Source organism: Anoplopoma fimbria, chromosome 23 (genome assembly GCF_027596085.1).
Source record: "Anoplopoma fimbria isolate UVic2021 breed Golden Eagle Sablefish chromosome 23, Afim_UVic_2022, whole genome shotgun sequence".
Lineage (NCBI taxonomy): Eukaryota > Metazoa > Chordata > Actinopteri > Perciformes > Anoplopomatidae > Anoplopoma > Anoplopoma fimbria.
In genome coordinates, this window is record NC_072471.1 from 12,495,693 (window position 1) to 12,509,145 (window position 13,453).

At 40.4% G+C, this 13,453-nt stretch overlaps 1 protein-coding gene across 1 annotated transcript in view; it reads left to right on the forward strand.

The window, feature by feature from the left end:
* The first annotated feature begins 4,936 nt into the window (after window positions 1-4,936).
* The window catches only part of cald1a (caldesmon 1a), a 53,898-nt gene continuing 45,381 nt past the window's right edge, over window positions 4,937-13,453 (forward strand). The window contains exon 1 of the mRNA XM_054624272.1: window positions 4,937-5,100. The gene's annotated coding sequence lies outside the window, so the exon portion shown is untranslated. The remainder of the gene's footprint in view (window positions 5,101-13,453) is intronic.

Here is a 13,453-nt window from a genome sequence, read left to right on the forward strand (position 1 = left end):
TAAGCTAAAAGAACCCTCACATCAACATTAATTGCTGGTATTACTGAAAAGTTGAATGGCTCAACATGAAATGGCTTTGATCGGCTTTGAATTACCTCTCATGTATCAACCAAAGTCTTGGCGGTTAGTTCTATCCTGATCCACATATTTATCTTTTGTGTTTGTTGATGTCGCGGTGCTGTGATTCAGAGGAGCCTCGCAGAGGTGTCATGGGAGTGATTCAGTTAAACATCTGTGATGGGAGGTGCCCACTTAATAACCCCATTGACATCCTCTCTCTGTTGCTCACTGCTCTTTCTTTACTGTGTATCAAAGCCAGGTTTCTACATATGCATTTTTGCTTCTTCACAAGGGATGTTTTCTAGCAGAATACAAGTTGCAATTACTGGGTTTAAAAAAAAGAAATACCTTCAGACCTGAATGTTCCTAATATAATGATAAACTAACACTCCAGTTATGTCTTAAAATGAAATGGTAAGGAATTAGCCACTGACAATATGGCAAAGACCTATTTAGGGAAATGAGGTGGTTGCCATTGGTGGATTTTTGATCATGAGAACACTTTGCAACTGTTACAGCCTTGTGAGATAAGTTACCAGAGGGACTGTTTGTTAGCTCATCTGTAGTCAAATGTTGTTGTTTTTTAGTTATTTATGTGAGGTGTCCAGGGGGTTTAGGTTATAGATGCAAAAAGACAGAATCTAGAAATCTCTTTCCCATTGATTTATCTTTTAAAAAGGAGTGAGTTTTATCTTCTCTCGACTAATGACGTTCTCTTCATAATGTTTAATGTGGACAGCTTCATGCTTTTTGGAATTCAGTTCGGAGCTACTTTGATGACATAAAAGGCAACATGAAAGAGTTTTTACCTTTTAAACCACAGTCTTCACATAAATGTATCAAGACATTTTTTTTGAAAGACTTTCACATTTTCCTGACTAGATTCAACATTTTTGTTAAAGTCAACAAGCAAGGGATACTGTGTTTGCTTTAGTTAGACTTATAGCTGGTGTGACGGAGGTCCCAAGGGACCTGTCCTGGGGCCCCTGTACATGTGAAAGAGTTAGAACTTGAGCCAGGTGTGTCACAGCAAGGCTTTTAATCCCTGCCTGAGCCCTGCTGCACGCTACATGAAATTGATCATTATAAATCATTTTATATAATGGACATTAGGCATAGAAGGGGGTCAGAGTGCTTAGTGCAGGGAAAGCATTCAATGCCATGTTCATCATCCACATTAACGGTAGAGGCTTGAATTTCATTTGGAACAGTAACTCATTCAGTGATCCACAAATGTAATCCACCTTGATCTAATGTTGTCATACATTAAAATGATATACATTGCCCATTACATGTAATTATTGACACCATGACAGTATATATGCTTGTGCCCTTCTCATGGATGATGTCATCTTAATGGCGAACAGTCTCTCTATCTTAATGGCCAAATCCACACTTTAGTATGACCTCGTAACAATGTCTCATATCTTCGGTGGAAAGTTGGTGCCACGGATGGACACATAAATCTGATATTATCATTCTAATCCTTTTGTTTGTCCATGGAATGTGGCGGACCAGTAGTCAGTATTAAGTCAAACATGAACCATGCACAAGGGAAATAATCCAAATGTTTGCTAGTGCAGCTGTCTATCTTTTGTTGACATATTTGTCTTTGCGAGTATACAGTTGAGAGATGCAAGAAGGAACAGACGAGAATGATTAAAGTCCTTGACTTTACCAAAGATGCTGCTGTAGGTATTTGGTATGCATATGCAGCAGCTGAGACATCCTAGCTACCTATTATCCGTGATACATACACACACAGTGAGGGGAAAAAAAGCAGTATATGTTAATCAATTTTAAATTGATGTCCAACGTTAGTGAAATTATTTAACTATTGAACAGAGAGATCCTGGTTTTTATTTAAAGCAGCAGTGTTTCTAAATGTCTCTGGTTTTCATTGTTGTGAAGGAAACTTTTGTTTCATTCAGCCATGATAATGTGGTTGCAGAATAACATTTGGGACTTTCATCATGAACTCCAATGCTTTTCTACAACTGAATACAACTTTGAAGGCAAATCCCATCCTCACCTCTAAAGTCAGTTTCACACAAGATGGCAACATAGTCTTTCATCTGATTTAAAACAATATGATGAAAAGGGAAAATGTCAAAGGTATTGTTAAAACCTTTGTAATTGGTTCTGAGGTGTTTTATCTGATGTAACATTGTGAAGGTATATATGTCAGGTAGAGTTGGCAGTTGGGATCTGTCTGTCTGGGTGCTCCAGAGATCTGCGCATCCCTGACAGTAGCTACAGTTCACAGAAAGCAAAAAAGCCGATAGCTATAATGTCTTCTCTTAGGTTTCTGGGCAAAAAAACATTCACAAATATGCATATGTTCAGTGGTACCTCCAGTGGTGCTTTTTGCTTAAGACTTATGTGTTGATGTGTTCATTCTGATGTAGTAAGGCTCCTTTTCTTCCATTGAAAAAACTTGTGCAGGCCCGCAGCCCTGAGGAGGCCGAGCATAAACCGAAGTGTGTGGCTGAGGTAAACACCTGAGATCATGATGTAAATATAGCAAGTTAGAATCAGCCCTGAATATAAGGGAACTACACCAACTATAAACATGACCCAGTCAGACATCGTTTTTGGCAATCGAATTATTTCATGAAGTGACTTTGCATGAGGGTAATGCATTTTTGTGGCCAATATGTTGTGTGCCAGCTGGACGGCAAGTCTGAAAGAAGCCTGCAAGATAAAGGATGACAGGTTTATCTTAAAATACATAATTTTTCAAAGGATTTGAGATAAGGATGGCCCTCTAACCCCCCCTCCACTCTGTCTTTGTCTCTCCTCTCTCTTCATCTAAATTGTCTTTTATTCTGACACACACACACACACACACACACACACACACACACACACACACACACACACACACACACACACACACACACACACACACACACACACACTTACACACACTTACACACATACAATCAATAGACTGCATTTATTTCACTTTATCTCAAAGAAACACATGCAAAAGAGCAGCAGTGCATATGGTGCTCATTTCCGCACCAGTGGCCTAATGCTCTTACTGTAAGTTAATTTGTTATGAGCATCATTGTTTTAAAGGGGAAGACAAAGCGGGGCAGTGTCCCCATGCTGCTATTTCATAGTACAAAGTAGAACACTGCGGCTATTGTGTTTGTCACCTCCTAACTCCCTGCATCCTTACTAAAATTGCTGACAGACGAAAGGTTACAAATAACAATGCTGCATTTGGTGGGGAGAACCAAACATGACACCACACTTTTATCAATATTCCTGGTGCTTGATTCATGATGTCCTTTGTATTTTCATTTATTTGGGGGTTTCAGCAACACTTGTTCAATTAAAAACCTATAATGGTTAGTGTTTTGCAAGATGAATCCAGTATGTTCAGATTTTTATTTGATTTGATTTTCCGCTTCAACCGATGGTTTAACAACATCAACTGTTGTTTTGAAAGTATTTTCAGAATCTTTTGGATGAAAAGTATTTGGTCTGTTTCACAATAATGAAAAAAAGATTTTTCACCTAGTCTTATGTTGCAGCTATATTTCCAAACCAGATGGAAATTACATACGTCCATCCTCTTTTTAGCCACGCTAGCATGTCTCGACAATTATTGGGCGGGTTGTATGTCCCATTCAGGATGAATTGTAACGTCACTTTTGTGATCCCCTGATTTTTCATCTTGCTTTACCATGAGGTCATACATTTTATCCTTCACAGGTTTTTGACCTGCAAAGCTAATGACTAAGGAATTTGTGTTTGATGTAAATGTTAGCTTGCTCAAATGCTAAAAGATTGCAAACATGGTGAATATTACCTGCTAAACATCAGCATGTTCAGCATTAAGAGCATGTTGAAGTTAGCATTTAGCTAAGTACAGCCTCAGAGCTACTAGCATGGCTGCAGACTTGTTAAAGACTGCAGGATACACACTGTCTCTGACAAGTTTTTTTTTTACTCAGAAAAGTCCAAACTATTTGTAATGTCATATTACTACAAGTATTTTTTAAGTTTTGCTGCTTACATTCTCACATTATTTGCAGTAGTGGCATTATTGTGGGCATGGGTTTGTGTCTACAGGACACCACCTCTCTATAAAGTAAATAACAAAATATGTTGATAGGTAATAAAACACATTGTATTGAACAATAAGTTGCTGTAGTTAGATAAAATAATAAAATAATCAGTACACATAGACAGGATTGTAAGTGTTTAGACTAATCACGACTTCTACTGTCACAACTGCAATTACTAAAACGATTTTTGAATTGTATTATTGTGTTATTGGGCTTAACTTTCTCCACACATATACACCAAGGTCCTTTCTCCTCCCTGGCTCTTTAAAAAGTCAGTTCACCCAACTTACTAGGCCAATATTCTTATTAACCTTTAATAGTAGGCTGTTCAGGCATAGATAGTGTTTTAGTCCACGTTTTTTTTAGTTGTGCAGATGAACGGAATTCCATTTGTGTTTAAATTTGCATCTCTTTGTACCGGTACACATCTCTGAGATTGTGCATTTGCTTATTCATGGGAGGCAAAAACTGATAGTAACCACTTGCGATGCTATTAACATGAAAGTTTTTAGGCCTGCCTGTGAGCACACTGCCCTCCTTTTTGTCCCAGAACTAACATTTCATATGATCGCTCCTGACAGATGAGTTCCCCTTCAGAGGCCCCCTGAAGGATAACCAAAAAAAGGGCACTTTCTACCAAAAGTCCCTTTCGACATTAAGACTTCTGCACACGCTCCTTGCAGAGTTGACACTTGTCACTTTGCACTGCTGCAGACTTTCTGAATGCTTTATGCACAGTCTGAGCTGTAGTTTAACGCTGTTTTAAGGGCAGACCGGAGCGGACACAACTCAGCCCAGAGTCGATGTGCGGTCATGTCTTAAAGGGAGGGGCTTGAGCGGGTATGCAGTTTGGTTTTGCTCTCATTGAGTGTAGTGGAGGACCGACTTGCAGACTGGCTCCCTCTCCTCTCCTCACAATCGACTCAAGAGCTCTACTTTGTCCCGTTAAGATCCACAGGTAAGCGCAAAACTCAACGCGTAAAGTTTCATAGACGCGATTAGGAAGAAGGTGCGTGACGCGCATTGTTTGACGACGCGAGATGATCACGCACTGCTGGTACTTTTTTTTTTTTTTTTTTTTTTTTTTTTTTTTTTTTTCAAAAAGATATCTTGGCCGAAAAGCCGCTCCCTCTTTGTGCAACAACGGTCCACTAAAGGCAAAGCAGACTCATGATTGTGAGCGATGATGAACTTTTCTATTGGCCGGGCGGCGACGCTACATTGTAGATGTTAGCCGCGGGACAACACAAAGAGAAGCGTATGTCCTCTCCTGTAATGCGCGCTCAGTCCTTCGGGGGCGATGGAGGGGGGGTGGTGGTGGTGGGGTGGTCTCCAAACCCCCGGCAAGCAAACTTTCTCCAAAATTCAGCATTAAATGTGTTTTTTTTTGGCGTTGACATCCTGGTCTTAGCATCCTCCAAAAGTCCTCAAATTAAGCTTTGTTGTTAACCCCACAAATGCAGAATGTGGATAAACCTGTTGAAATGTGACATGTGGATGGGAGGTGTACAAAGTTGGCATAAGGGCAATGATGGGTCCCATATGGCTACCAGCACACCCTCCCCAAGTTCAGGTTTGACCATAAGAGCATGCTGATGTCCAGATGCACAATTGTCCCACGAGCTTTAAAAAACACATCCAGCATCTCCTGCAGACAAAGCCCCCAGGGCATTCTTGCAAAAGGCCGGCCCTGCTCGCTCACAGATGAATCCACTTCTCATCGTTTTCAAGGTATCACATTCTTTACAATCCCACCACCCTCGAGGCGAAAAAAGGCTCTACTCAACTCTCATTGTACTTGAGTTGGCCGGCCAAGTCTTTTGATCTCGGCTTTATTACATAGTATCTGTGAAATGGAAGCATGGAAAATGGGAGTGGGTGGAGGGCGGGAGCTGCAGAGGGGAGAGCTGTAGGTCTTTTTCTTTTTTTTTCTTTTTAATGCTTTCGGGGCCAGAGACAGCATAGTAATTGTCCATGAAACTGTATCTGATAAGTTGTGCAGTGTTTGGAAAACACATGGAGAATGCCCTCCGCTCCTTATAAGGCGCAGGGCCCAACCAGGTGACAGGTGATTGAAAAAGCCTCTGGAATGTGGTGCATAACAGTCTGCTAGTACAGTGATTCCCAACATTTTTCTCTAATGTACCCCAACAACCCTGTTAGAGTAACTAAAGTAACCCTTCAGGGACGTCACGTGCATTTGAATAGATTTCCAACTGGTAAATATTGAACACTAAGTATGATGACAAAAAGTGGATAACAACCTCTTCAACAAACTTCTATTTATTATTATTTTAAAATGCATTGGTCACATTTACATTCCTACTACAGAGCTTGATATTTCAGCTATTTATCAAGTACTTTGTTTCAAAAGTTTAACCATTACTTTTAGTTAACCATTCCAGCAGTTTATCCATTACATCAAGTTGACCATTTCAACTGTTTATTTGAAAATAAATAAATATCTTTCACTAGCTTACTTTTGGCTTTTTCACCAATACGTTCAGCTATCTATTTCAACCATGTATCCCCTACTTGTAGCTAACTATTTCAACTTTAATCACCACTTTCGGGTAACTATGAAGACTTATCTGCTTGCTAACCACTTTCCACGCACCCCTTCAATCACAGCACGTAGTTTTCAGGTGTTTCCAAATACTACATAATAACTAGATAAGTATTTCCTGGGGTACAAGTACCCCTGATGGAAAACACTACACTAGGAGTTTCATTTTTTTTCTTTCAGTTTTTGCATGCACATTCACACGCATATATATACTCTCACACAGCTATTTCTGGGCTGAAACACACACACAGCAAACTGCAGGCTTTAAACTAAAGTGCACGTAGGGCTTTGTAGTGTACTTAAAAGCTGCTTTTGTAATTGGCACAATATGATATGAGAGCAGAAGAATTTGGAGGTAATTGCACAGAGTGATAACAGGGGTTTGGCAGTGTGGGGCGAGAGCCAGGGTTAGGGCTGGGCGGGCAGGATGTAGGGAACACTGCCATGCATTTCCGGAGTCTGGCTCTGGACTGCACAGTGCGGTGAAGGCTTCTAGTTACTGTACGCTGGCTCCCTCTCCTTCTCCCTCCCTTCTCTCATACACTTGATTAAAGTTAAATGTTGGATCAGGTAATTATTGTACCTCATTCTCAACATAATCAACATGTGCTAAAGCATGGGGCATTCATGTATCTATCCCTGTGCAGTAATGTGTCAACGTGCACGCAGTATATGTGGGCGCGTTGTTATAGTTTGATCATAGATACTCATAATCCACCGCAGGATCAAGTTCCAAAGCAGGAATCCAGAGTTTCCTTGCAAGGCAATAGTTCCTTACCGCCACCGAGCTAAGGCAGCCAACCGAGTGGCAAACTGAATTTGAATAGAATGGAAAACTGGCAGAGGCAATTTTCTAACACAAATGATCAGATCATACTGTTCTTTTTTAAAATAGATGTTTACCTCTGCTGTGTTCAGTGTGTAGGTTTCCAAATGTGGTTGGGTTTCCAATGATGGCATGCTGACATGTCGGTCCAAACATGCATTGTTTCTGCACAGCAGGTGCCAAAGCTATTTTCTGGTTTATTCTCATAACAAGACTTGAAACTATGTCAAGCAGGTTTCCTGTGTTCCAGTCTTTGGCTTCATTTTATGCAGATTTGTTTGTTCCAACAATATGGTTTTTGATAGAGATGCTGCCCTTACCATGCCTGCAGAACCACAAGCACAAAGAGTGCTTTCTGTTTTATGAAAGCTGTCCTTTTCATCAGCATCGACCAGATGCACAGCATAAAGATAGTTAAGGTTTGTGTCTTCTGGACAACAGCAGGAGTAGGACAGGGTTCACCTCATTTGAAGTGATTGTGATTGACAAGCAGCTAGCACTCATGGGATTTTGGCCCTGGACCGGAGCCCCACAGCGGACTCGTTCTGTTCCCCCTCGCCTTTGAATTCGATAACATGTAATTTGAATGCGCTGCATCCAGAACCGCACACTAAGTTGTATAACATGGTGAGCTTGGACGGACGGACGGACACGAATCTCGAGCTGGAAAATAATTCTTAACCCTTTCAACGCATATTCAAGGCTCATTAAGTGGTAGGCAAAAACTGGTAGCCCTTCTTAATTGCTTGTGAAGACACATCAGGGGCAGGAAAACTCAGAGGATGTTTATTCAGGTCCTGGAAAATACGGCGTAAGAGTTTTGCAGATGTTTGTGATATAGATTAAAAATTATTGTAAATTGCCTTCTTTTTTTTGTATCGACATTCCTCATTATGCTGCCAAGCTGACATGGAACAATTCTGTAGGAGAATATCCAATGGTGCTCTTGGATGTTCTGGCGTTTGTTCGATGCACAATTAGTCTCTTGGGTGATGGAGAATTCTTACTCTCAATACCCTGGCTTTAGTAGATTCCCCACCAAATTAAATCTTATTTAATCAAACCACATTTACAAAGCTATTTTCAAGCCACAGATTCAATACACACATGTGCATAAATAATGTCATAATGATCCTTTCTCCCTGGATCTCTATCCCTACTTCCTTGCTTTCAAAACTATTACCCAAACTTTGATTCCCCTGACTGAAGCAGTCATGTGGGCATGAAAGACCTGTGTTTGAATTCCTCTGGGCTTTAGTCACACTCCGATGGAGAGGTTTTGTTAGATCAGCCTCTCACTCGTGTCATTTTCTGACTTTAAAGTGCTATCACTCAAGGCCAGATTGCCTAATAGGCAGCATGGCATGTCGGCGTTGGTAATTGGCATATTGGCCCACCATCTGCTTCTTGCCAGATGCCAAGCACCGCCAGAAGTTTCATAGCTATAAAAAGAGACTATTGTATTTTTTCCCCTTGCTAAATCTTTCTTTTTTTTTTTTCTTTTACTGGGTGATGATTGAATTCATGAGGCAGCCTTGCTTTATATCTTAAAAGGTAAAACCTCCTCTCTTACTCATGTGGTCTACATTTTCATATGGTTTTTGGTGGATGATTGATTGTGTGAGAGTGAGGTCAGTGCTCCTAAGCAGTGCTTCTGATGTCATCCTACAAAGATGCATGTTCTCCTCTCCGTTCCCCAAAGCGGGTTATTTCGTAGAAGTGTACAACGTTGTTAAGGGGACATTTAGCCTTTGGGCTTCTTCTCATCTGATAAAACAAGCACAGGAAATGTCTCTGTTAGCTGATTGGCCTTGTGTTTTCCTTCAGCGTCCTCCCACTGGGACCTCAGACGTGCAGAGTGTGTCCCTGTGGCAGAGAAACCAACGTACTCGTCTCTCTCCTAACAGCTACATTAACTTTCCCTTCGCCTCTCTCCTCTCCTTTAACACCAATCTATTCTAACTCAGCCCTTGTCTCCCAAAAAGAAATGATGACTATAACGTTCATTCTCACTTCACCCGACTTCTTCACCCCGCCAACTTTCCATTCCTTCTTCCCTGTCCTCTCTTCACCCCCTCCCCCCCTCCTTTCTCCATTCTCCTCTCAGCCTCTCGTCTTCCCTCCCATAGCATCCCAGAACTAAACAAACATGGCAAATCAAGAGCCTGTCAAATCACCTTTTGAAAGTCCCATATTTTAGGGTAATGGGGAATTAGGGGGAACGTGGACTTAATAAGGTGATGTAAATCCCTGCGGCGTGTGAAAAATACCATTGAGTGTAAACACATGACCAGTGAGGTCATGTGTTTACACAGTTAGCGAGGTTAACCGCTCTATGAATCGCACGGGGGGAAACAGACAGGGCAGTGTGCAGGTCAGTTATAGGCCTGCTGGATTTATGCGTGTGGCTATCGAGGGCGCTGCGTGTGCTGAAGTGTGTATGGCGAATGTGAAGGACAGCTTTCAGAGTCCACATTGGATGGCCGCCATCATGGGAGTGAGGACTGGTAAGAGTGAGATCGAGCTTGTATGTGGTAATGATGGAAATGTGGACTTACCTCATACACATAAAACAATCACTGTGTCCTTACATGGGTATTCACATGAGTCAGACTTCCACTGTGTTTCTTTGGAAGAGCTTCAAAGTTGAGAATATCTTTTATTCCAACCAATTTTGGGAATTTGAACATTTGTTTTGAGTATTGTGTCAAATCTAAGGAGAATACGATATTGTTCGATGGTCTCACAACGTATTAATATATTTAGGGATGTGACTTATGATTATTTACAATATGAAGTATGCAATTATTTTCTTGATTAATATCTTAATTGTTTGTTTTCCAAACAGTGTCATAAGTTCCAATAAAAGGTGGAACCAGGTCATTTTTTTAAATATTTCTTTGCTTATTAAGTGACTTAAAGCTGAATTAACCGTTTTATTTTTATTTTGGCCACTAGGGGCAACAGAAAGAACATGCAAACACACATCACGGACAAATTATCACAATTTAAGTTGATAAGGAAAACGTTTAATGCAAAAAGAGCAACATTATCATTCATATGGAGTTTTATTTCTGGTCACATGACTAATGTATGTCCAATATTCTCTCTCCCTCTAGCTCTGTGTTTGGTCTCCACCAACTCCTGAGGTAAATAGCAGGCTCTTAAGAAGCTAAATACTCCGCTGCGTTCATTAGCTAGTCACTACCTTTGTGGGTCTGCTGTTTGGTGATGACCAGGCAGTGCACAGTGGGCTCATTAGAATTTATTTCATTACATCTGAAAATGAAAACGATGAGAGCGGTGAGAGTGAACTAAAACAGTAAACTTGAGGCCAAGATAACCAAGCTGAAAAAGCTAAAATGCTGTTTTGCAGAGTTGCAAAGATCTGTGGGCCCATCAATAAGAGCAACACCTTTCCAAAAACACAGTTATTTGATCCATTGTTAATGTAAAAATATTGAATACAGTGGCTTTAAGCCATTTGTTGACAATCAAAAGTGTGGGTGACTAATTCACTTTTGGTCAGGTACTCGTTAAATGTACTTGTCTCAGCCCTAAATCAAATTCCATTAATTCCAAAGTTTTTCGAACCTTTTTCAATCTGGTATTTAATATCAGACTCTACACATGTGTCTTATACCAAGGCACGCTGTTTGAAATGGTCCGCATCCATCTTTGCCACCTGAATAAGCCAGTCAGGCAGCAGCACAGTCTGAGGTCTGTGTCGGGGGCTGCAGTCGGGAGCAGCGGTAATTGTTTAAGAGTGCATTTATAGAGTGTACTCTTTGTGCCTCCTAATCAGAAGCATACTCAGGCATTTACATATGAGCCTCCGAGGATTGCTCAAGAATGCATTACACGCAAGGCAAGAGGACGGGAGAGTTAGAAAGCCGGCTCTAGTGGGCCACTCCGCTGCTGCCATTTCTTTCCACTTCACATGTCACTGCCCTGTTGGGAGAGGGGTGAGATAAGTGTGTGTGTGTGTGGGGGGGTTGAAAGTGATTAAGGCTGAAGATCAAAAGCACAGAACGGCTGATGCAAAACCTTTCCTCCCTTAACACCAGGAATAAATGTAGGGTATGTGTATATATTTGTGTCTTTGAGGCAAGGATACCAGCTATTTCTCAAAAAAGTAGAAATCCAATGCTCTCATCTGTCTCCTTATCGGAGACCGTCTATAGATTAGATCTGTTTTTGTGGATTCATTTCAGTATGCATTAGGTAATTTGTCAATTTTTCTCTCTGTACTCCAGCTCGGGTCTGGCAAGTGGACAAGGAGAACAAAAATATGGCCTCAGAAAACCATTTTAATCAGACAATCCTCCTCCGGGACGGAGGCTGGCATAGGAGAGCTTTCTACCTCATCAGAGCTCTGCCATTGGTGATTGGGAGAAACACTCAGTCAGGTTTTTATTGAATAACCCCAGCTCTGTACTGGAGGGGTTTTACTGTAATAGAGCAGCTCCACGGCCGCCGAGGTGACAGCCAAATGGTACTTATTAAACTAAGGGCTGATTCATAGTATATGCCCTACTGCAGTTGAACCTGGTTAGAGGCTTAAGGTTTGGCTTTAACGCTAACGTCTAGTCATATTTTTTATGACTGTGATACATATGCGTATGATTATCCTCTGATCAGACAGCAGTTTGCACAAATTCCCTACGTTAAAAAAAACACATGAGTACCATTATTTGATATGGACACAAATGTATTCTTCATTCAGTTGAAGTTGTTATATAAACTTGAACTAAGTGTGTGTTTACATGAAAGCTTTCTTGGAGATTCATGTTAGCACCTCGACAGGGATAATAGCTATGGGTCCCGTTGTCTCTGCTTATTTACCCAGTACACAGCTCTCTGCACAAATTGAGCATGACGTCTAATGGAGTGTGAGCGTGGATTAATTACCCCCGTATTTAGACTAATGGCTCCTTCTCTTCTGATTAATGATGACACATGGCACACGAAGAAGGGCACAGCTAAAACATATGAACAGTTTTATATTATAATGAGATATCTGCCAGTTGAATATTATGTCGTTTAGGATTATGGTAGCTCAGCTAACAGCTAACGTTAATAGAGTGGATGAGAGAGAGAGTGAGACTGTATGTTGAAGTATATTGGATTTATTGTTTTGATTTAGGTTTTTTTCTTGGTGTTGAATTGGGTCTAGCTAATTGTGGAATTTCACTGGTATTGGTATCATCTACTACATTTGTGGTATCATAACATCCCTATCATATGTTATTAAAGTCATAAGGAATTTACTGGAAATATGCCATTACATAAAGGGAATTAAAACATCATTGTAGTAGCAATAAACATTAAGTGACACCTTTGTATAACGATGCAGCGCTTGTAGGAATCATTTAGTGATTTGTAAGTATGGGAGGTGGATGTGCTGTAACTAACTAAATATTTTATGGAGCCTAACAGCTTGACTGATAACACATCATTTTTGAGGCCAATACCGATTTAAAAAATAAAAAGCGAGTGCTTAAAAAAATCTGATTTATTGGCAGGTAGTCTCGTTTTACATCAATACATAACAACCATTTTTGATAATTATCTCCCAAATATGCACTTAGCTGAACATTTTAAAGATACAGTATAAACCTCTTCTGTGCTTTCTAGTGGACAAACTATTTAATGGCAACACTCTTAATTACTTAAAAAAGTATTTTTCATTTCGGTTCCACAGTTTCTTTCTACTCTACGGGCCAACAAATACACCGTTAGCAATATATATGCAATAACATTAGATAATATGTATTTATAAGAATAGAATAGGATAGTATGGACCTGACCAATTTATTGGTTAAGCTGTACTTACTGCTGGGCTGGTCTTATATACGATATTGGTGTATTAGTGTGGTTTTGGTTTTAATCCTAAGGGCTACACTGTACATAAGCTAA